Source organism: Ischnura elegans, chromosome 3 (assembly GCF_921293095.1).
Source record: "Ischnura elegans chromosome 3, ioIscEleg1.1, whole genome shotgun sequence".
Taxonomy (NCBI): Eukaryota; Metazoa; Arthropoda; class Insecta; order Odonata; family Coenagrionidae; genus Ischnura; species Ischnura elegans.
In genome coordinates, this window is record NC_060248.1 from 59,458,793 (window position 1) to 59,484,041 (window position 25,249).

A 25,249-nucleotide genomic window follows, 5' to 3' on the forward strand; every position below is an offset into this window, starting at 1 on the left:
GGATCGTTAAGAAAACATCTTAAGAGTAGACAATTGAAAAGCCGGAAACGTGGAATTGTGCAGAAACGTGGATTCTGACGGAAGAGGACGAAAAAATATTAAATGGCGTGAAAGATGTAGGTGAGGAGTAGAAACGAGGGGATGAACTGGACGTTACATTCCACCAGCTTAAGAAACCATGTTAAAAATAACTGATAAATACCTAAAAGCCCCTTGTCTACGTATATCAGAACTTGGACGACATTATTTTTCACTAAGTATGTGAATGTTTCGCAGTTGTATTGAGGATTCCTTTCGTGTCCTTCACGAAATTTTATAAATAACATTTATACCTCCAAGATCCAAACCTCACGTAATTCTAGCTTTTGCTCTTGCAAGATATTCCGCTATTTGTCAGAAAAAATATAATTCATCATCGAATTTCACAGTGATTCCTTTCAAAGCTTGATGAACGTGGTGAAATGATCACTTTTACTTGAAGTTGATCTAATAAATGAAATTCATCACTTCGCAGTTTTGTAAGCCATAGGAAGCGATGAAGGGCTCTGCACAAGAGGTGAGGAAAGGAAGTTATTGGATGAGATACATAGGGTTTGGACGCAGTGAGTACTGAGTAAGTTGGGTAGGGGTTGCCAATAATGTATTACATAAGGTAATGTTGGGTAAGCGAGGTAGGCATAAGATGAGAATAGGGTTCATGAATAATGAAGTGGAACAGGTCTCAATGTTTTCAAAGGGAATCAACGAGAGAAGTTCAGTGTGGGAGGTAGACAGACCGAATTGATTCATAACATTTCCTATGAAAAAGCAGGGGCGGCTTAAAGTCGTTGTTTTGGGCGGGGAGCTGTTCATCACTTTCCGATGCGGCTTTGTGCTATGAATTCCCTCTCGATGAAAATACATCTGAGGTCTGATATGCGTAGACAAATGGATTTTAAATATCAATCAATTATTTTTAACATTGTTTCTCAAGCTGGTGAAATAAAAATTTCGACGGAGAGCTACCTTGAAGGTTAGCAACAAGGGCAGATAAAAGATTTTTTCTGGGGGAGGGCACAAGGATATGACAGGCAAACGGTTCTGCCATATTTGAGATTAAAAACAACATACAACGATTATTGCACGAAATATTCTCTTAATCTATTATTAAAGTCATTAATATGAAATTAAATGATTGAGGTTCCGTAATACACACAACAAAAAGAACGTAATTATAACCGTATTAAAATATTGTCAATTTTATCGTTTGGGGGGATACGTGCCCCGGTGCCCCCCTCCTATAAATAAATACGCCTATGGTTTGCATGTTTCAAGTTTCCAATGAATTACGGGGGGGCGGTTGTCCATCCCGCTCACCCCCTTAATCTGCCATAGACGCAAAATATTTAGAAGGTAGAAAACATATAATACAAGAAACATATAAAACAACTTATTATACAGAATACGATGAATTTCGTCTCAAACAAGAATGATTAGACATGGCCGAGATTCGGACGCGGATCACACAATCTCATCGGTGGTGATCTGTACAGATCGTGGGGGTGAGAATATGAGCCAAAGCAGTAGGATTGATTTAGTAAAAATCTTCTTAGGGTTTCAACAGAGTAAGGTTCTTCACAAATAACAAGGTTTTGAAAAAGTGTCCTCTCCATAGTACTTAATTTAAATGGTTTGTCTTCTTTAAAACATAACTATCGGTCCGTGAATTTTGCATAAAAATTATGAGAAACATTCTTTCGTCATAGAAATAGATGAAGATGATACGTGAGTCTGATGCCAAAATGCTGGTAATAATGGAGAGAATACCCGAGGTGACACTTTCCAGTTCGCCGGGATACCACAATTCCATCTTAAATTGCTGCTAGTCAGTCAGTAGTGAGTCAGCTGGAGAATATATATAAATAAAACCCTAATTGTTAATTTTTTCCAACTTGTATGACTTTTAGATTTTCAAATTGCCCACACTTGCAAAATCTTTTGTGACAATTCAAACTTCAGCGCGATCTCCAGCCTCCTTAGATGACTGAATGGCTCAAGGCCACATGTGACACTGCCTATTTGATTCATTGATGTTGCCTTTACGATGCGCAGACGAGACCTTATTTTGAAAAATGCCAATCATGGTTAACTACCTTACTGTCCTTAAACTTTTCGTAGTAAATTTCCCCATGTCATCACTTGATTTATGTCTATAACTGACGTTCATCCTTCAGAATGCTTAATGAAACAAAACTATGCAAGTATACCAGCATATATAGCACAATTAATGTATGGCAATTTTCCTCTCAGAACATCTCATAGTATTTAACTTCGTTTCATTCCAGTTTTATGTTTGAAAAACGCAGGTAGAGAATGAGCATTCGACAATATCGTTTTCAAGTGTCTTCTCTTCCTTTGAAATTAAGTGATGTTGGACGGTAAGGTTACCATATCTCCCATATTTTGTGGGGATTCAGCAATCGTAAAGTTATTTTTTTCACATTTAAATGACCGACTCATTTCTTGTTTTCAATTTAAATTTCAAAATCATGAATGTACATACTTGATATGCCTTTGAGTGCATGCAGAATGATTTCAGTCCCGTTCACTGTCATGAAACGTAGCGATATTTATTGAAATTTCGTCAAATACTTAAACCTGTTTTTTTTTCCAAACAGTTGGCAAGCCTTTTCCCCGGTGAAGAGCATACCCGCCAGAGTTTCAACTTTCGATTTTACTCGTTTTGGGGAGACCGGCCGGCAGCTTCGGGTCCTGGAGTCTCCCGGAGATGTTTGTTGCGTAAACTTCTCAGTGACAAAGCCAGAAGATATCCTAATGGTAATCCTGAATCCGTAATTTTATACCTTAAATGTGGGACATTAACAGCCACCTTAACAGAAAGTAATATAGTTGTCTTAGGTTAAATCTTTTACACATTCTATGGGTAAACGTAATTGTCATTTGTTGAAAACGTATCTTTACAATAACATGTATGGTAAAAGATTGCTGAAGTATGTTGTACCTCATACCTTTAATTGTATGTAATCTAAATGTATGTATGTAATCTCTATGTATTCTAAAATATTTGGCCGAAATTAAAAGAAAAGTGAAAGAATGTTTAATTAGTGAAACTGTAAACTTGTAAATTCTTTTAAAAATCTGAAATGTTCAAATTATATTAAATTCTCATGTTTTAATTTCAAAGTTCCTAAAAAAATTCTGTTATGTTATTGTTTTTTGTTCATGAAGTTGAAACTTGAAATGTAATATAAGTGCTATGCTTTCAATGTGCCACTATGCAGGATAAATGGAACCTTATGACAAGCCATATGGCTTGGTTGGACCAAGTTGTATATGCATATAAAGGCAATCTATTTATATTGGAAAAAGATTAAATGAATATCTAGTACCACTAGTTACCCAGACTCACGTCAATTTTCTGAAGGCATATGGAAGATGTCACTGAATGTTCTTTTTGTCTATAGCTTTGAGCGTAATTTATTAAATTATGCGTAAGAACTATTTCCAACTTTTTTTAGTTTAATTACGTAGTTACATGAGTGGGTATCAGTGGTGGATACAGAAAAAACTCAAGGGGGGGGGTCGCAAAAGATATTTTAAGATATTTTTATCGTAATGAAAAATAATCAAGTTACATGCGAAATTTTAGAAAGTTTTATTCAAACTGATGATACACATATATAAGATAATGCCATCTTATGGTATACAAAAGTTACAATTGTGGTTCTTCAATGCTCGGCAATGAAGGCGGCCCCGCAAGGGGGGGCGCGCGCCCCCTGTGCCCCCATATGTATCCGCCACTGGTGGGTATAATACTGTAGCAAAATTACGTTGATCTTCTGGATGTTGTTCCACAGAGGTTAAAGACTTCAGCATAATGTGTCCAGAAAATTGACGTTAGTCTGGGTAACAAGCAGTATGACATATATGTAGCAATGACGCTACATTTTCTTTGATCATAATTTTAATTTATTGCCGTTTCTTCTAATAACCAGCCATAAGATCCATGAAACAGAGCGCAGTAGCTGTTGGTAATTACAATATTTCGAGCAATAAGAACCGTGGAATGAAACTAATCCTTGAATAAGACTGGTGCGAGTGATCAATTTGATGTACTGAATAAAAATAGGTAATATGGTGCCAGCAGTGTGAAGTGAAGGTATGAAGCTTGAACTTATTGAACTTGGAAGAGGCGACGTACAATTACCGCTGATGCTTTCACTATAAAGTTAATGACGCTGTCAAAATAACGACGTTAATAATCTATTGACGATGATATTCATGGTGATATCACTTTTAACATTACTTCTGCCGCCTCATTTCCAAGAGAAGATTATGCTTGCAGGAATTAACGGTTTAGGGATCAAGATTAAAGAAAAATCACAGAAATCGGTTAAAAAACGTGATGCAACCAATGAGTCTTCAAAACATACCTCAACGAAAACATGCCTCGGTCGACTTGGCGAACTCCATTTCATGAAAGCGTTTCAACATGCGCAAACTAAACAAATAACTCCATTTTCTCTTGCCATACTCTAAACTTATTTCACAAGTTTCGTTTATGCAATACCTCGGACTAGATGTCATAATATATTATGTAAGTACCAGTGCGAAGGCAGCATTACATATCCTAAATAAATACGCGTACCCAGATATTAATTAAGATTTAATTCAAAAATTACATTCTTGGAAAAAATAGCAAATACCAACTTTTTATGAAATATCAGAGACATTACTGCACCAGTAGTGAATTTACTGCTTTTAGCGGACACAGAAACCTCAATATCATAAGTTCAGCGTCCTTTTTTTTCAAACTTCCCTTTTTTTGGTGACATCAATATTTTTTAACGTCTGGTGATTCATGCGCTTCAATTCTCAATCGTAAAAATCTCGCTTAATTTTTTTTCGCTTAAGAACTAAGAAAAAAAACACATCGCGTGCCGAGCAACATCACCCGTGCCCGTATAATTGTTCTTGTAATTATGACCAAGCATGCCATTTAAGAGTAATTTATGAACGATTATACGTAACTTTGAATCAAAATCATCAGTTAAAAATATTTATTCAGAAGTTAAAGATGGGAGATAGCCCTCTATTTCACGTGTAAACTCTCCACGAGTCTCTAACCGGGTCAGGATTTTAGATTCTTTAGTTTTGAAGGCCAAATCTGCCCTCACTATCAGGGAAGTTGATCGACACCTCACTTCCTGGATAGCGATGACTGATAAACCAATGAAAAACCTAAGCCTGAACTTCCCAATGGGTTGGAGATCTGAGTAGAATTCTCACAAGCAATTCACCTTAGAAAAAGCAGATGCAGCATATCTTTTACTGGGTTTGAGCGGAAAGTAGTAGGACTAAGTCAATTAAAAAAAAAAATTATTCACCCAATCATTGCAATTCTTTAAAAACTTTCAAAATAGGCTCCTCCTGCGTCGATACAGCGATGCCAGTGCGATTTCCAAGCATTGAAGGCGTCACGGTAGGCAATCTCACGAATAGCCTTTAGAGCCGCGGTGCAAGCTGTTTGGATCCCCTTTGTCTTTTCAAAATGCTTTCCTTTCATCGGTCTTTTCAGACGAGAAAACAAAAACAAGTCCGGGGTGTACCAAATCTGGGCTGTTGGGCGGCTGGAGAAGGGTTTGGATGCCTGCCTGGGTCAGGTAGCTGGTCACAAGAAAGGAGGTGTGAGCCTTACATAACCCTGTGTATATTTCATTTCGATGAATATATCTTTCACACATTTCCCGCTGATTTTGTCACTCTGATGGGAAAAATATAAACGCAAGTATTATGCACATCGCTGTTTTGGTTTGAAAATATTCTAAATGACCTTTTTGGTCGTTGGTTAGGTTGCATGGTAAAAACTCCTATTTGAAGTGTGATCAAAATTACATGAATTTCTGAAATAAATGAACTAATCGCAAATAACATACATATCGCTGTATTGGTTTGGAGAGGTTCAAAATAACCTTTTTGGCCACTGATGACGTTGCGTGGTAAAATTTCTGATAAAAATGACGTACTTTTGTAATAGATGCACTGAAATTCCCTTCATTTCAAGAAATTTAATTTAACTTGAAATAAAATGATGCAACAGTCTCGAATGTGTGGCGATAAAAATTTCCCAAATTCCAGTTATTTAGTCCAGTTTAGCCGGTACACTTTTCCCCAATAATACGGCTACCCTTTTTAACCGAAGAATACTGTGATTATTCATGCATGGTCGTTGAAATGCGAAAAGGATGACCAAAATTGAGAAGAATAATGGATTACTGTTTTGATATAATAATAAGGATAAATATAATCATGAACGAATGATAATGTAAGACACATTTTTCAGACATTCTGAGAGTATAACTAATTGTATATCTCTCTCAGGCTCTATGTTTTGGAATGGAATAGAGAGATAATTAAATACGATAAGTGTACAACATTTGTTCGATGGATTAGGATAAAACTCGCTGAAAGAAACACATGCAATTTTACACGATTATAAAGTTTTACTTCCGACTAAGGTTTCGATCTTACTACATAGCCTTCAAGGTAAAAAACAGTTAGAAAATGTTGCAAGTGTTTCTTTCAAAATGGAAAATTCCACTGAATTACGCTTAATTTTCTGATTTTAATGGATAAAATCCTTCATCGAATAAGCGTTTAAAATGTCATATCTTCACGTAATTATAGTGCAAATTAAAGTGACGCGTAGTCAAACTATACGGCATTTTTTTCCAAATAAATTGAAGATTACTCAAAATATTTCCAATATTGGGTTCTATTCTGAGACATAAGTCACGAATGAGCGACCTCAAATATCTGGTGGCTAAAATAGCAGTTATTTATTGTTAAAGCAAGAGTTAAAAAGGAATTTTTTTAAGCTGAAGTGGTTTTCTGTTTGAACTTAGTAATATTAAAATAGCAATGTCCCCTTTTACGCATTAAGTTTATTTTCGGGTTCCGTCCTTTTTGCCATTTTGATTGTTTTTTTCATTTTTAACTAATCGTTTGATTTATTTCATTATTTCCAATAGTTTTATTTAATTAATAATCATTTATTTTATTCAATCATTATTTAATTAATTCAAAACTAAATTCTAGAACCAGGAAACTTATACTCTACCGCGAACCTGAACGCCTCGAAAAAACTTGCATCAAAAATGTCTCCTCGCCTCAAATAGCACATCCAAACTGCATCTTGTACTTTTTTTCGGAATATTTTATGATGGTGCGTCAGAGATACGTATATCACGTGCCCATCCTGAGGCGACGGGTATCATGTTTTCCTCCCTCTCAGGCAATCTCTCTCCTTGGCATTTGGATTCTTCCTCACACCACCCAGCAATCCTCCCTTCGAAGCGCTGTTAAGTTCCCCCAAATAAATTCCATCATCACGCAAAATAAACCGTTATGATGCAAACGTGAATTGCTGTCCTCGTTCAGTAACGGCATAAAGGCTACGTCAAAGATATTTCTAGGCGGATACGATTTTGGAGGTCATTTGTGTGATAGGATGGAGAGAAACCCGGCGTCGCATTTCACCGTTAACTCTTTACTCACCCAGAGAAGACGAGAGAAAAATGGACTTACGTTCCATTACGACGGACGGTATTGTATCAGTGCAGCTAAAACTATCGTATTTGTTGGTTCAAGTAACCTGTTCTGTTTTGAAAACTATAGGTTAGACTGGGTACGGTTGTGCCAGGGTGCGGTAGTGACATTCATCATATTAGCAAAATTATTAGGAATAGCGGACTAGAAAATAGGATAGAGGAGCAGCTTGCACGTCTACACCTGTGCCATAGTATTGTGTCAGCCGCCGCGAGCCATAAACGATAGCAGAGGTTCATATTGATTTTCAACAGTCTAGTATCTTTAGTATCTTTGTTCGATTTCTTTTGATGATTATCGTTACATGAATTTAGATAGAATGTTGAATATTTTCCTCGATATAAAATAGACATTATTGGTTCAATACTTGCGATTACTTTTTTTAGTAATATATTTTGTATCGACATGGCGTTTGTTTTTTTGCGAAAGAGTGTTATGAACTGTGACATTTTTCCTGGGTGCAGTGGTGACACAAGTAAAACTTTTTTTTTGTTTTAGGTGCCCATAATATGGGTGAGAAAGACTGGAAGGGGACAGAGTGGCATATTGCACTATGAATACGGTTACAAGGAAGTGAAACGAAGGACTTCTTTGCGGAGAGCTGCGTTAATGCACAGAGTTAATCGCATATCTTTGCTAAGATATGTTCGTAAACGCGATAATGAAAACATTGTCAGCATGGGGTATGTCGTTCTCAACAAAGTGTCTTCGCCTTTCGTCAGAACAACAGCAGCAGCTATCAAAATACATAACACGTAGCGCGAATAAATTTATGCTGTATTATGTTTAATATTTCTTGCAATTAAAAATGATTTCAAACCATTTATGAGTATTTTGGAAACCTATCACCACCGACCCGAAGTACTGTCACAACCGCCCTTTGGATGTGGTCGGTTTTTTATAAATATATTCTTTTATAAACTGCTCCAAGTCTTTGTTCAGCTTAGTAGCCTACTTACAGAACTAAAGGCGATCATATGAAAATTGTCACAACCGAACCCTAAATATTCAGATTTCTTGGACAATTAACTTTTACTTATACCACTAATTTTTTTACATAAAGCGACCATGTTTTTGATGAATACTCATCATTTTTAGGCGTAATTTATAATGTATTTATCTTATCACTGTTACCAAGTTACCTAACGGAGGAAGAAATGAATTTTGTAACGGACTCCAGAATAGGGGAAAAGGATAGGTAAAGATACTCGTTTATCAGTGTTGTCCTAGTTTTCAATAATTTTTAAAATTTCCAACTGCTCTCTATAATCTAAGAATAGTAGCATAAGTAAAGGTTCACTATCCAAGAAATATTATAATTGAATACAACACAGTTAAAACGGAGTTAGTGAATTATCTATACATCCTGGTAATTATTTTAATTATTTTCTACATTCTAAATTCATTTTCAGCATAAAAATATTTTGGCAGTAGTCTCAAGTTATATATTGTTATTTTAGTTGAAAACTTCAAGTATTTCTATATTAATTCCGTTGCGGATTAGATTGCTTCATCCCTTAAAACATGTCTCGTTAATTCCACCAAGTTATCCAAGAAAGTTATGATTCAACGATAGTTGCGCCATGGTGTGACACCTTCAGGACTTGACGCGGTTGTGTAAATACGTAAATTTGCGGAAGTCAAACTATTTCCCTGAAAGTTTCTCAATTTAAATAGAAAATCCACAAAATGTAGGCATCGGAATTCAAAAAAGACAATAAATTAAAATGAAATGTAAACTCCTTGTTTAACACAAATTCGAGGAGCGTAGATTTTCCGACTTTCCCCAAAACCACAAGCCTACCAACGATTTTTTATGACCAACCACTTCCACGAAGTCACCCATCCTCGAAGACTATTCGAAGATTCTTTCACAGCCGTTCCTTAATACCATCACCCGATATTTTGCAACTTCATTGTAATCTCGGTTTTTCTTACAATTACACCTCAAATACTTGATCAGTTTATTTTATTTATAAATTAGGTATCTATTTTTAAAATTCCCTTAATTTTTTTCCTATTAAATAATATACTAGGAGCCTGAAATGCCGAAAGGACAAGAAAAAAGGCTTGTTTACGAATGATTAACTTAATATGGTTGGTAGATTCAAAAATAACCTTTTTTATATTCCACATAGTATTTATTAACAAAAAACTCCTTTGCAGGTCATTATTAAGAGGAAAGAGAACATAGATCAAGAGTTCTTGATATTGACCTGGAAAGGTCGAAACCGGTGGGGTTTTTGTTTTAATAATTACTGTGTGGAATATAACAGAGTTAATTTTTGAATCTACCAAGTCACCATTCCACGATGTGAACATGTGTGAACCATTGATTTAATATGGAATATGGTTCACACATGACATGTTCCATGCTGGTATTTACAAAATTATTAAAACTTATTAAAAATATATTTATATCTCAAATGATTCAGAAGAAAGAAAAGGCAGGGATGCTGTAATACTGCTTATATACGGTCCGATGCTATAATTGTCGGCCTCGGTGGCGGCGAGGATAAGTCCTTGCGTACCATACCGAAGGTCGCGGATTCGAGTCCCGCCTAGATAAGTTGCCCCTTCCAGATGTGTGTGATCGTCTGTTGTTGATCATTTAAACTCCCGATGTAAAGGCCTCGTTGTGCTGTTTTCGGGGGTGATTGAAATAAATAAATAAAATACGGCACGATGAAATGAACGTTGCCTTGAGGCTGTGCTGAGGGCTTCTCAATAGTTACTATGCCCCAATACCGTAACTGATTGCGTGAGTTTTATAGTCTCCTCCCAGAATTGAGACACTCCTTCTGATGAAGCATACTTCACCCCATTTCGCAGTCTGTAAAGAATTTACTACGTGAAATATCACACGCTGCGATCCGGATAATTTTTAAAAGCTTTGCCCCGGCCACGTGAGCACTTCTAAATCACATTGGTCCCACGAACCAAATTAGTTCCCATATACCATCCTCACTACGTGTTATTCAATGGGGCTTTTGCACAGTGTTGAAAATTTCCATGATGAAACACTAAAATAAGAAATACGTGATTTTGGGAGAAAAAAAAACTGAAAAATTTCGTGTTTCCAAGGGTATGAAGTCATATTGGTCAGTGACATGCAATATCATTCAGTCATCATGACAAATTTTTCCGCATTAAACCTAAAAAAAAATGCAAATAATTACAACTCAATACGCTTTCATTTATAATATTTCGATTATCTCTACCACATGATTGAGAAAAAGAGTATCGATAGTAAAAGAAAATTTCATCCACATTTTTCCAATGGTAAAATAAGCAACGCGTTATTTTGGAATTTTAGTACCTACGCGTAGGAGTTTCTTGAAATCACCCGATTGTTTTCAACTTCATTGTACGATAGGTTTTTATTACGATTTTTCCTCAATTACTTGATGACTTTATTTTATCTAGCAATTAAGTTGGTATCTGCAAAAAATATGCTGGAATTTTTTCCACATGAAAAAATGTACCAAATCGGAGCCAGAACTAACAAAACGACGTTAAAGAGGGCTTTTTTATAAAGTCATGACCGGGATATGACCTAAACACAGCTTTTTTACTAATATGCTATTTCCGTAATGTTTAAACCTAATAAGTTTTAATGATAGAATTAAATAATACGGTAATAGCTCAAATTATTCAGAAGAAAACTGTATTTTCCAAATTCCTTGCTTAATCTTTAATACTGTATGGATGCTTTTAATTATAAATCCAATAAGCTCCTCCTGAGTGATAACATTCATGCTCCATTTTTGTCCCTGAAAAATTATTATTTGCAAAATACTTTCGATGATTAGACTCATTCAGTTAATAACAGCATGTAACATTCTAACCATGATGATGTAATTAAAACGAGATGAAACACTGGCTAAAGAATTATAGAATTTTGGGATGGATACCAAGAATTCTTAGTAAACAAGGAATAGTTCCAGAATTTATTCCGGTTTACATAATAAATCGAACCTATATTTTTTGTAAAGGAAGAAATATAGCCAATAATAAATATATTGTAATAATGAGGAAACATTTTAGCGTTTGATCCTGATTTTACTTTCCTAGAAACATGCTGATTCGACTGTAAAAATGCATTACAAAAAAAACAAAAGATCTATTTGATCAGACCTTGTGCGAGGGAGGTGTGGATGATAAACCGTAATTTAAACACGCGACCCCGCGTTTTGCAATCAGAAAACCTGTCCCACTAAACACTCCTTACGAACGTCCACAAATAACTTCCGATGAATCTTACTTCTCCAGCGTGATTTCAACATCCCTCTCTCCTGCAGTGGCTCCTTCTTACTCAAACCTTTTCTCTCAACCCATTCACTTTCTCTAGCGACAGCGTGACCTTGCGGCCAGAGGAAAGTTCTCCTCCTCCAAGCGTGGCTGAATCTTCATCCCCGCGGCATTCAATCAAGCAGGGTCAAGTGAGAAATCGCCATAATTAAAAGGGATCGGCATTCTTTCGCCGAAGACTAATCATAAAAGTGTGGAATCCCATTCATTACATCTTTATTCACACTATTCAAACATTTCTTCTTCACTCCTTTCTACTACGGCACCTCTTTCCGTCACGAGATTAATTACGAAGCGACGGTTTAAAATTAACGGAAATTGGTAAAAGGCCTAAGTTAATTACTCCATTCTCCCAACCTTTATCCGCGTATAACTGGTAAAACTGGTCAAATTGGAAGGGTATCATCGAGAGCAGGTACGTGAAAACAAAATCACCCACAATAAAGAGGGAAATTTTAAATATCAGCCGTATTTCCCTCTAGTGTTTGATCAGTGAACAAATATGAATCAACTCCTTCATAGTTCATAAAAAGTTTGCATTGGAAAGTGATTAAAAAACTCATTTTGATGCAAAACATAACATTTAGACATGAATTTAATTTTCATTTAATGACTCTAGTCAAATCATTAGCCTATACTCCAAGGGATATGGTCAATGGTCAATGTTTTTCAAAGCGCAACGAGGTCTCGAAGACAATGCACATTTGCTTCCTCTATACGGTCAATTGGTGTCAATATTTACTTTGAAAACCCTCATCGATCATATAAAAAGGAATTATGAGATTTACCCAATGAAAGCTTCAATGGCCTAATTAGTTTAGTCACACTTACGCTCAAATATGCACTCGATCAACTTGTCATAAATGACATAATGAAATAACAAAATATAAGATTTTTTAAATAATTTCTCTGGATTCTATCGCACAAATATCGTAGGTACGCATATCATCGAAAAAATAGAAAAAAAGTATGATAAATTACGTGCCAAGTTCCTTAAAAATAACGTTAAAATTGCCACTACAGGCGCAATGGGACGGATGCCTTTAGTGAGTTTAAAATTTTTTATTTTTATCTACAAATACATTCCGGCTAAATTTAAAATTTATACTTGCCATAATTTTTACCCATACACATCAGAAGTTCCACTATTTATCATTGAAGAAAATCCCTTCATTCATCGCAAATTCTCTCTCTCAATTTGAATCATTATATTTAATTCTATTAAGTTGTTGGTGGCCGACATTATCTTGTGAAAACAAAGAGAGTGAAATAACCACCAGACCTAAAATACACAGTTTACGAAAATCATGACTGTTAGGCAAAAAACTAATCAACAGATTCAAATCATTTACCGTTTATCGAAATATTTTGTTTTTCTTCGCTAAAATTCAACGTTTCGATGACCCTGCGAACGAAGTAACTCCAACTCAAAATTTGGGTGCAGTACGATAATGATCAAATTATTAAAAACCTCATTTCTCACTGAACATGAGTCATAGGCTTTGCTACTGTGTAGCTTAACCCTTGAGCAACCTCTGCGTCAAATGCTTATAAGGAAACAATTGCGTTCCCTGGATTAGCATCCAAAGGAGACAGAAAAATACATAGGGATATAAAAGAGTAGGTACTGCTCCCCACCCTATTGTATGGGAGCGAGACTTGGGTGTGCCTTGATAAGCCGAAATATAATGGGTACGGGGAACACGAGATATGTTCTTGGTAAGAGTGGGCAGGATAGGAAAGCGAACGCGCACATGAAATAGATGGCCACGTAATAAATATTCCTTTAAGGGTGTGTTCTACGTGGGATTGTTCATGCATTATGCAGGGTTAAAGCTCGACTTACGTAAAAGACATGTTATGGCAGGAACTTTTAGCCAAAAATAAGGGACTATTACATTACTAAATTACCCTTTATTATTTACTAAATTATCAATTTTCCCTGATTATTCGGTACATATTTTTTCGATTAGTAACAATTGAATGGGGAGGGTTTTCAGATTAGTTCATTTTTACTTCAGGGGAAATGTTCAAAGAAGAAAAATAAATAATAAACTACGCGAAGTGTAAATACTATTCAAATGTGCGGTAAATCATAATAAATAATATGGCTGTGTGTACCTTGAAAAGAATGAAATTTTTCAAATTTTAATCAGTTAACCTCCTATTGAGTTCACAGAAAATTAAAATATACGAGAAACTGAGAGGACGTGAAATAAAAAACTTGATAACGAAATAATTTTGAACAAAGAGATCATGGGCCACTCCTTCACAATAAGAATGAAATCCAGCTTTATCAGCCACGAAGAATGAAAAATTTCTGTTTAATTTGAGGTGATCAAAATGTCACATGGATTTTAAATACTTGATTTTGAATGAAAGGGATCAGTATCGATATTACCGATGAACCAAGGAAAATAGAAATTAGTACTTTATATGGGAGAATGAAAAATATGAATAATTAACATTAAAATAGAATTATATATATTTCCTCCACCATCATTTTCCACACTGGCAAGAAACCAATATGGCCTCGAGTAATACATGACGGGACTCGTTATTCACGTCATTCTCACATTAGCATTACGGAAGACATTTTTGAAGAGGAAAGCTTGGAGGCTCTGAAAGAAGAAAAAATGTATAAGGCAATGTTTGCCTTTCAGAGGAAAGAGAGAATGTTTGCATATAGAAAACATTTTTTAACACATCAACAGAGGCAGTTTCCCAAGACCAATAGATTTTTGTAATAATTTACAGCTTGTTTCGTTAGAAAGAAAGATTCGATGACCATAAATGTCAACTCATGAGTGTTTTCGACACATTTACATAGATAGAGCTATGATACACTCCCAACTGAGAAATTTATTTGACAACCACTAACGTTTGTCGCATGATTTTTCCATTTGGGCGGAGATTTCAACGCTCGATAGGTTAACTTCAAATGAACGGAGTTAGACAAAATATATTTCAGTTGATTTTTAGGTACGAAATACAAAAATTACTCTTGAACATTGTATTTATGATTCAAAATACTATAGATAATTTTATTTTCAAAGTAATTTTTATAAGATAAAATGCTAGCATTGCCCTATGCAATTAAAATGTTTAACATTGACCATTTAAATCTAAAATATTATTCTGCTTGTGGAGCCAGTGGAGTTAAAGGAGTGAATTGATGGGCCCAATTCGCTAACCTCTCCCATTTCTAACTATACATGACATTCACAAGATCTTATTGGCTGAGCACCGCAAAAAGCAGCCTAAAGAACGGCAAAATTCGCTCAGACAATGTATCCTTAGAGGCGACAACAATTGTAGTATCAAAGTTGCTCCAAACTCATTGCAAGCATTCGGATATTCATAGTATTTTGAAATTAAAAGATACTTTTTAAAAGTTTCATAATAACAATCGTACTTCTCTATAGTTTTTGAGGTTTTGGTCAAACTTAAAAAAAATCCCTTATGTCATTGTTTCGCACAAAGCGCTAATAGTGCACCTAAGCCCTTATAAAGCTTGGAAATAAAACGATACATTATCTAATGCTAGTTTTTTAAATCAAGACCTAAACCAAAAAATACTACCGCAGTGGAAAAAGAATAAAAAAGTGATCTATGAAACTAAAACAAATAAAATTGAAAAAGTTTTAAAAATGCGTGTTTCAAATACATGTGTCTTCTATACTGCCATCTCTTAAAATGAGGTCTGTCCGTGCATTCTTCGTGTCAGCATACCCCACGTGAGTCACTGCAGAGGACGCGAGTCCTGGGGCGTCGCTTGATTTTGATTACCGCAAAGCGGTCGTCCCTCCGAGAGAAACTCCGAAGATGCTGTCTTACGCACGCCGGCTTTTAGCGCGAAGCACCGGCGCTGTTCGTCACCACTTGACAAGCGCTAAAAAATAATATCTAGCGGAGACCCGTTGGCCAACATCATGTCGTAACACGTAGAAATGTCGTTTTAATAGGACGCATCGCACCCTGTCGATCGGTCTTATTCGTGACGTATTACTTGCTTAACAACACTTAATTATTTTGTAACATATCACTACGAAATTTTCAGGGTGTACTGAGTGAACATACCCTATCTAATACTTGCATGAATCTCAACTTTTCAAATCTTTCCTCAGTATTTTATCAGGTGTCAATTTTATTAATTAGAAATCCAAGTAAATTGTGGACAGTCTTTTTGCTCGACTTGAAAATTTAACTTAAAATTAAAATTTTTAATACAACTCGAAAGAAAACTAAAACTAAAAACTAAACACTCCCAGGAAATCGAGATTGTTGCGTCCTCTTAAACATGCGGGAAAGAGTCTTATCGTTCTTAACTAAAAATGTATTCGATTTCATGGACGCAAAAACTTCAAGAGAAACTACTTTCATTATATTCCATTTAAATTCAATAGCAATAGCTTATTAAATTACTGTGAGGTAATTTGATAAGGATTTTGTGAAGTATGACCGAAAACGAAGTCATAAAAATTTTTGACTCAATTGTTAACCAGCGATCCCTACATTCCTAATCACCCGGCCGCTGAGGGCAGGTTGGTCAAGTTGCAAATGAGAAGCATGTAGAATACTGAATACAAAGCCCAAATTACACTAATATTTCATACTTTTCTTCATAGGGAATATGGTAGCTGGAGCCCTAAAGAATTGAATATTGCTGGACATATTTATTTGCTACTCTTCACTTGGCCATGCATGAAGAAGAGAAATCTTCACTACTTCTACGCTAAGTATATGAACGCAATTAAAGAGATTTCTGTTTGAAATAACATAATTTATATTTCCCCTATTTGCAACAATGGAAAAAATAAGTAACTGGAAATACTCATTTGGCCTTCTGGATTGACATTCGAAGATCAACCCTATTTCAGAATAAAATTGATCAAGGCTTTAAAAGACTAGTTTTTTAAGTACCCCTTGATAACTTTCACGCCAATCAACTAATCAAAATAACACGTCACCTGCAATGCACAAATTGTGCGAAAAATCCGCAGAGAAAAAATCATTCACCTTGACCAAGATCAATAAAGAATTGAATATTTCTAGACAAAATTTTTGATACTCTTCATTAGGCCATGCTTGAAGCAGAAAAATCTGTACTACCTCTACGCTAATAGGTATATGAACTCTATTAAAGAGTTTTATATTCGAAATAGCATATTTTATATTTGACTATATACTATTTTATATGTATGGATCCTGGGTTAAGGCGAATTATTTTTTTCTCTGTGGATTTTTCGCACTTTAAAAGACGTCTTTATTCGACTTCATACATAATCTGTGATTGCTTCCCATAGGATCGCAGTAAGGAAATGAGCTTCATATTACAGATTTTGTTGAGATAAAAACATGATAACTAGTATTATTAGAAAATTTTGCAATTTTTTTAAAAGACGCACTAGTGTTGTATGAAGTACAAAGTGGATTCTTTACTAAATGAGTGAGTAAAACAAAGGAATGAGGGGTATGAAAATACGTAGATGCAAGGAAGAGTGAAAGTGAAATGACTGGAGCTAATTCCCATGGAATACATTGAGGTAAGTGTGGGCGAAGAGAGTCAAACAAGAGTAGATTATCATTCCCGTAAGGCAGGATATGAAAGTACGTAGCTGTTATTTCCTCGGAGAAAAATGTCTAGGGAAAAATCTCCGCGTTTCTTCCGACGATCTTGTTTTGCATCACAGAGAGTAACGGAACGAGTCCTTTCTCCATCGCCAAATATAATGAAGTTGCGATTCACGAAAATAAAAGTTGTTTCCCTTGACGCTCTCTTAGTGGATTTTTTCAAGTATATCACTGAATTTAATTCTTAAATACTGACTTCATAAAGATGACAATATCACCGATACCATTGATGAAGCATTGAAATCTAGCGTTAGCAACGAAATATTAAAGGTAAATTCTAAGAGATCACTAGTATCATTTCGTTTTGATCATGAAAAGGTGATTGATAGCACAAAAAAGAGAAGACAGTAAAAAGATCAAGAATTGTGGCTTTTTTGTGTGAAACGTTGGATTTAGTTTCCACGTACATCCTCCTAACTGCGCAGTGATTACTGCCATGAATAGCTGGAACTGAACCAAGATGGATCAAGTGATGAAGTAACAATAAACCTGAATACTAGCAGGAATGCATTAACCGCATAGCGTTATTCACCGGAAGATATCTGCATCCTAATTGATTTCCCCTACTTTAAACAGTAGGTGTGGCACCGCATTCAAGGATTCACATACTGCCGAATACATGAATGTCATATAATCCACAATATCAAACTATAATGTAATCAATTTAAGCTAAATAAATGTTTTCCAAAGTTTTATGAAATTATGCATTTTGTATGTTTTATCAATGATACTCGAAGAACATTCCCAAAGGAAATGCACACCAATAAATTGTAATGTAAAGTATCCTAACATATGAAGGGGATATAGTAAATATGGAGTGGGCTTTATTTTAGACTGAGAGAAGCTCTATTCACACCTCCAAATTTACTATTAAGGGGACGACTTTTTACCTCTCGACCGGCCAAATTTCGTCTTCCAACAATACTTATAACTCGCTTAATACGTACGTAATCATAATAATTTTTTTGATGAAGAGAGTAGACCTTTGCCAACTTTTTCTTGCATGTCGAAAATAAAACTTTCAACCGAGGAAATATTGAAGCTAAATTTTTAAATAGGATGTGCAGGATAATGTCGAAAAGGTTCCACTTAGTACTCCCTGAGTATTTCAGGATGCAAGGAAGAATTTCAAACGAGTAGTACGTCACGAAAAAAGACCGGTCGCGCGTGAGTGAATCACACGAATCGTTGGTGAAATCGCAATACCACACTTTAAAGGTTAGTAAGCACAATATGACCTTAGCATACATAAGGCTATAATAAATCACTCATGGGCATCATAGGCTATTATTTAATGTGCCAAGGCGTTTATCTGATCATTAAAAATATAGATTACAGCAAAAACTATTGTTTTTAATCATTTAGGAGGTGAAAGTAGGTATAAACAAATAAAATCCGAAGATTTTAGCGTGATGGAGTATAATTACTACTCATTGAAATAAATTCTTGCAATTGTCCACGATTATAAAATTTATTACGTCATAGGTTTCAATATAAGTATATCACCTTACAGATGATGTAGTAACAATGAAAAATAGGTCGTAATAAATTTTGTAATCGTGGAAAATTGCAACAAATTAAGTCTAAAAATGTAATCTATATTGACGTACATTGTTATTGAAGTTAATCAGTTTATAAAAACAGCTATACACGCAATAATTTTCATAGTCTCAAATATTTGGTGGAAGATTTACCCCTTGTCCCGGCGATGATGGTCGTGAAACCATTGAGTGTCTACAGAATTTAACATTGCCACGAACACTGATCGGAGTCAATTACCTTCCTCCGCTCCCAGCCTTGAACCGCCCACGCGATGGATCCCTCAGGAAGAGTGTCACTTGACGAAGCACGCAGGTTTTTCAGCAGCGCACCGGGTCCAACATCCCAAGCACGTAAGTTTTCTCTCTCGACTCTCTCTGTCCGAGCACCCGAAAAGCCAGCGACACACTGCGAAGGAACGACTGCCCGTCTGTTGAGAGGGGAAGAAGGATCGTCAAATGGATACACAACACATCCAACGCCTCTTCGCCCGCGGTCTTTCCTTTCTCGCGGGTCGCGGGTTGTGAAGGAGGGTGGGGGGGGGGAGACGGGGGGAGGAGAATGGCGCCCTCATGATTGGTGGATTCCCGTCCTGCCCACGTACGGTTTGGCATTTGAATGCATCGCTCCCGCGTGACGCGTCCTCCGCGGTGAACAGTGAAGACGTGCAAGGTGTTGCTACTGCTGCTTGCGACCACGAACGAGTCCATAGAGTAGGAACCGGTTCTTAGATAAGTGATCAATGAGTGCAAAGCAGTGATAAGAGCCTATGATTAGGGAAATGCACTGGCCAGGTCCGGTTTTCCTAAGTTAAATGTAAATAAGAGACGGATTGATGGTATTTTGAGGAGGCGACCGATAGCTGAGGTCATTTACGCCGTGAGGGACGGAATGGAAGGAAGGGTGGAGAGAAACCCGGCGTCGGCAATAGTCTGCTCTAAACGAAAGGCGCCAAGAGGACCACGGCTTAACACCCCATCCGACGGACGGAGTTTTGCGCTTGAAATGTCCTCCACACAGCATTCCAGCAAGGATCGGGCAGTCTCTAAAAAATCTCTGCCACCGCCGGGATGCGAACCCGAGCCCACGGGGTGGGAAGCCAACACTCTAGCCACCACACCAACCCGATCCCCCAAATAAGAGCCGTTTCCGGCTTTTGCGTGTGTACGACCAAGGTTGAAATGGCCAAATCCCAGATCACGTGATCCCCGATAAGTCTGACTACAGGCAGTGACGTACTAAAATGGGTTCGAGGGGGGTGGGGGAGGCTGTCCCCTCCCTTGTAAATAAAAAATATATCAAATTGAAATAAAGAGCATTTAAAAACGAACTGTACTGTGATAGTCATCCAAGCAAGCCCATTAAGTGATCTAGGAATTCCCCATCTCATACGGAGTAGTCTAGTATAATTAATAGAAGCAGGGCGTAACTTGGTGCAAATCCTTTATCGTAGGAGTCGAAGGAATGAAAATTGGCTTTTTCCCCCTTGATAATTTTACGCTGTGACGAAACCATGGTCGGTCATAATAAATCACCACGAGGAAAAAGCCAAGTTTTTATTCCTTCAGCTAGTCTATCATATGTTTACTTAGAGGGTCTCATTGCCTGACCATAACGATAAGGGTTGTTCTCATGTTGTGTACCTCCATTTGAAATATAATTCCATTTAATTTAATGCGAACAATGGTGAAGAAGTATCAGAATTTTAAGTATATGCAAGCATAGTGATTTAATTTGCAAAATCCCTTCATTTCTCATAAGAAATGCATAATTTGGTCTCGGTCGAGGTGGGGAAAAGTCCTCGTCTACCTCATCCAGTAAATGTTTGTTCGTGCACCTGTAATTGTTAACTTGTTGAAAAAAGACGATGTAGAAGGCCAATACATGGTGTTTTAGGTGGTATGGCAATAAATATAAGAAATTAATAAATAAATTTGGGATTTCAATGCTAGCCTCAGATTTTGAATCCTGCGAAGCCATCTGAAGTGCCATTTCTCTTGGGCTACAACCTTGTCGCGGTGGAAAGACTTCCGCGTTCCTGTGACCCCTAGAGCTGCACTGGCCGGATTAAATCGTAATTATTCCCGGTAGGGCCACCTATGTCAGATAGGTCGAAGGGTTAAGGTAGTCCACGTGATGGTGTCACGTAAAAAACACTCTTGGAATGGAAGTGGGAAACCCTACCACCTATTTCTTCCCTGAAAACATGGAGTATAACCAAATGAGCCTCAGAAACTTATCGAAAGGTTAAATTCAAAAGCGGAAAACGCAAAGAGCGGGTGTCGTTCATGGCACCGAGGTCGGCAAAGCCCTCGGGGTCGTCAATATGCGAAATCCTAGCAGAGACTTAGCATCATCAGCAGCATCAGTCAAGAAAGAATAAAAGAAGACCAAGAAGATGAATATGTTGAGGGTTATTTAAGTCACGGGTGGGGTTCTCCACATCCCGTAGTTGTATCTTTCCCCATTGTCTATACTCTGTACACCCGTTCCCACCCCCCCCCCCCCCTCCCCATCCTCAAAGATGTCAAATCCTCTCCTTCTCCAATACTCTCCTCTCTCAAGGGTATAAAAGGGATCTTCACATGTGTTCAAGCGTCTTGTACCAGATGATGGCTCAGTGAGCCGAAACGCGTTGTACGCATTAAAAATTCTTGTGGAAAAGTGCTACGACCTTTCATTTACTTAAATATGTCTAACTTCCACCAATTGAAGCCTGAATCTGTTGAACTTATGTTGAGGGTGCCAGAATGCTTCGAAAATACTCCATGGAAACCTACCTTAATCGGTAGAGTTCTTCAATTAATCTTAAGTGCGTGAGGAATCTCAAGAGGTCCAGCGGCGATATAATCAGGTGCACCCACAAGGGAAAACAGTAGCTTGCAATGCGCAGTTAAATGGACATAATAAATCACTGTTAAAATGAGAAAAAAGAGCGAATTATGGCGCACGCTACAGACGGTAGGCAAGAAAAAACGTATAAAAGGTTTAGAAGGAGGAGTTTGAGTCACATGATTTGGGGGGTTAGAAATGGTGACCTCAAAGTGACGTGGAATTTTTAGATCGAAAGTTTCCATCTTTCCGTCATGAACATCATTCCATTTTTCGATCAGATATCTACTTTTCCCATTTTTCACTGATTACTAGTTGCTTATCAACGAAACTACGATACACGATCTTTTTAATTTTTTCTTCGAAATTTGAAGATTGCCTTCCAGCGCAAAGCATCGGTATTTTCGTCTCATTCCACGATAATGAAAAAAACTTTACGTTCACCATTTCTAAGTTGAGTGCACATAATAATAATAATTTGATTCCTTGTGGGTAATTTTTATTTGTGATGACATTAAAGGTAACAGCAGGTTCTGATAGGTTTTTGTAGATCGATATTACGATACAATACAATCCCATCGTTATCAGTGCCACAGAGAAGGACTAACGTATCGAATCTTAAGTCATCATGGAAGTTTTAACGCGATGGAAAACACGGAAAAGTTAACCAGCACAGTTAAATTGGCAGCATTATGTTGCGTGAAGAGTTCTCGGCATCGCCATCTGGTAAGGACCTGCATTACTTCTAACGTTTTGATATACGGCTCTTCTCTCATCACGAAATCATCCTCAGGGCTATGTGGACACTCACTCATAGCCCTGAGGACGATGGCCGAGTCGGACATCGAAACGTCGGTAATAATGCATTTCCTGACCCGGTGGCGATCCCGAGAACTCATCACGCTGTCATTTCACCGGAAAATTACCAAATCTTTCTTTAGCATTACGTTTCCTGCTCTTCTACTCTTCTACAGCGAAAGAAAATATTCCAAAAACAAAAGACTGTAATTAAGAACGTGGCGTTGACCACTCGTTGACCGACCTTGGCACGAGATGATGCGGTTTGATCTAATTTTTCTGAGCTGGCAACTGGAACTCGGGAACACGCAAAGGTCTGACAACGATTCACTGGAATTATCAGTGCGTTTCCTGCGCACCGATAACACGATATGAATACAAACCATGTATGTTGCTATGACGACGTGACGAAAACAATGAATTGGATGGATGAGGCAGATACTTTGTGGAGATCCATTATGAGATATGAAGTAAAACACTTTGCACTTTCCACATAAAAATTTATTAAACTACAGTCGACAGTGTTGATAATGCTGCAGTGAAGCGAAACATGTCGACTGTAGTTTAATACATTTTTATGTGGAAAGTGCAAAGTGTTTCACTTCATATCTCAATCGAAAACAAGTCGAAAGACAGGTTGAAAAGAAGAAGGGCAAGGGACGGAAGGAATGGATTACGCAGATGTAAAGGCTGGTAGATACGAGAGCGGAATAGAGAGCCAACCTTACGATTCTTGACTAACGATGAGGTGTCCATTGAAATCTGCCCAATTTGTCGGTGAGATATATATTTTATCATTTCGCTAATGAGTGATTTCACTCTTTAAACCAAGGGTTCTTCAACCTTTTTAATGCACGGGCCAAACATCGATTTCACATCGTCCGGAGGGCCACAATGCTCTACGTCACTTTACCACCACATTAATAAAATAAAAAACACAAAATAATTTCAAAGTGCAGTAATCTTTTTTTGTTAAAAATTTCACTCAATCAATGCGATTTTTGACATTGTTCATTTTTTAAGAGAGTGTCGATAATAGCACAAAATATGGTGTCTGGTGTCATCCCACAAAATACGATGGGATGACACCAGAGTTTTATGGCGATCGGATCATTTCTGGGATCGTTCAACCAAAGAGGCGATTGAAATAAAACTTGAAAATAAGAAAGTAAACAGAGACACCGGATTTTCGATCAGCAGCTCTTGGAATAGAACCCTTAAAAGAGTTATGCTTGCCAGAGCTAAGTCTACGCTGGTCCACGGTCTTCCGCGACAACAATCGGATCTCGACAAATCCGGCTCCTTCAACGGTCTTTTCGAATTTTCTATCAGTAGCCGTGAGAATGGGTAGCGAGTCGGTACCCGAAACGTCGGCGCTCTTAAATGATCTAACCCGCGCGGTATCCCGAGAAGATCGTTTATGAAAATTGGTATGTTTGATGCTTGAGTGATTGTGAGTTTACCATCAGGTTGTTCCATCGTGTATTTCTTCTTGCCTTGTCCTGAAGATGTAAATCTATTAAATTCCGAATCTCATACAACGATAGTGAAGAAAACTTTACTTTCATTATTCCTAATACGAGTGTGTACAAAAATTAATATTTGATTCCTTTATGGGGATTTTTTATTTTTGATGACATGGAAGCTTTTTTATTGCTCTAAATAAATTTTATATCATTTAATTGACCATTCCTTGATATTCTGGTTAACCCTTCTGTGACCGTGCTGGGTAACTCAGTTACCCCAAATTATATCAATGTTGTATATTTGTTTTTTTCACTCTGATATGAAAAACAGCTGCTGGCGGGTGGAAAAAAAAACTTGTTTGTTACATGAGTACAGGGATTAAAGTTGAATTCAATTAATTTTATTATAATATGACTTCAATAACACCAATATTCAACATGAGATCACCTTTTGTACTCGTTTTTTCATAGCATGTAGGTCAATGTACAGTTACAACAGCAAAATATGAAAGATTCCTGACATTTCTCACAAAATCAATGCAAAAACCTAAATGCAGCCCACAATGTATTTCTAAATTATACAAAACAAGATATTATACCATTAAATTTTACTGGCAAAAGGTCGAAAAGGAGATTACAGCATATTAGAGTTTTGGTTCATTTATTAGGTTAGGGAGTCGCTTTCTCCGAGGAAATGAATCGCTAGTAAGAGTGAATACGGTGACGAACCCTTGAGGCCCAGATGCTCAAGGCCGAGATATAGCTGAGACGCGGTGACGCACTAGACATGAGTTCGTGACGTCACGGATCACAGTCGACAATATAGGAAAATTGGCGATTTAGTGCATTACACTACACAACTCGCTTGCATGAAAAACGCAAAATGTCTAAATTATTAAATAGAAAACTTCGTCAATTCCATCGTCATCGCCAGTCCATAATCCTGATATTGGTTTGACGCAGATCTCCATTTCTGTCTCCTCTTCTCAAACCTTTAAATAGCGAAGACTTTCTTCTCTTTTACATCCTTTATAACCTGTCCTATGTAACTCATTTGGGGC

The 25,249-nt window shown here is 37.0% G+C and overlaps 1 protein-coding gene across 1 annotated transcript in view; it reads right to left on the reverse strand.

Moving 5' to 3' along the window:
• The window catches only part of LOC124155871, a 53,650-nt gene extending 34,075 nt beyond the window's left edge, over nucleotides 1-19,575 (reverse strand). Inside the window, exon 1 of the mRNA XM_046530029.1 lies at nucleotides 19,333-19,575. The gene's annotated coding sequence lies outside the window, so the exon portion shown is untranslated. The remainder of the gene's footprint in view (nucleotides 1-19,332) is intronic.
• Nucleotides 19,576-25,249: the final 5,674 nt, after the last annotated feature.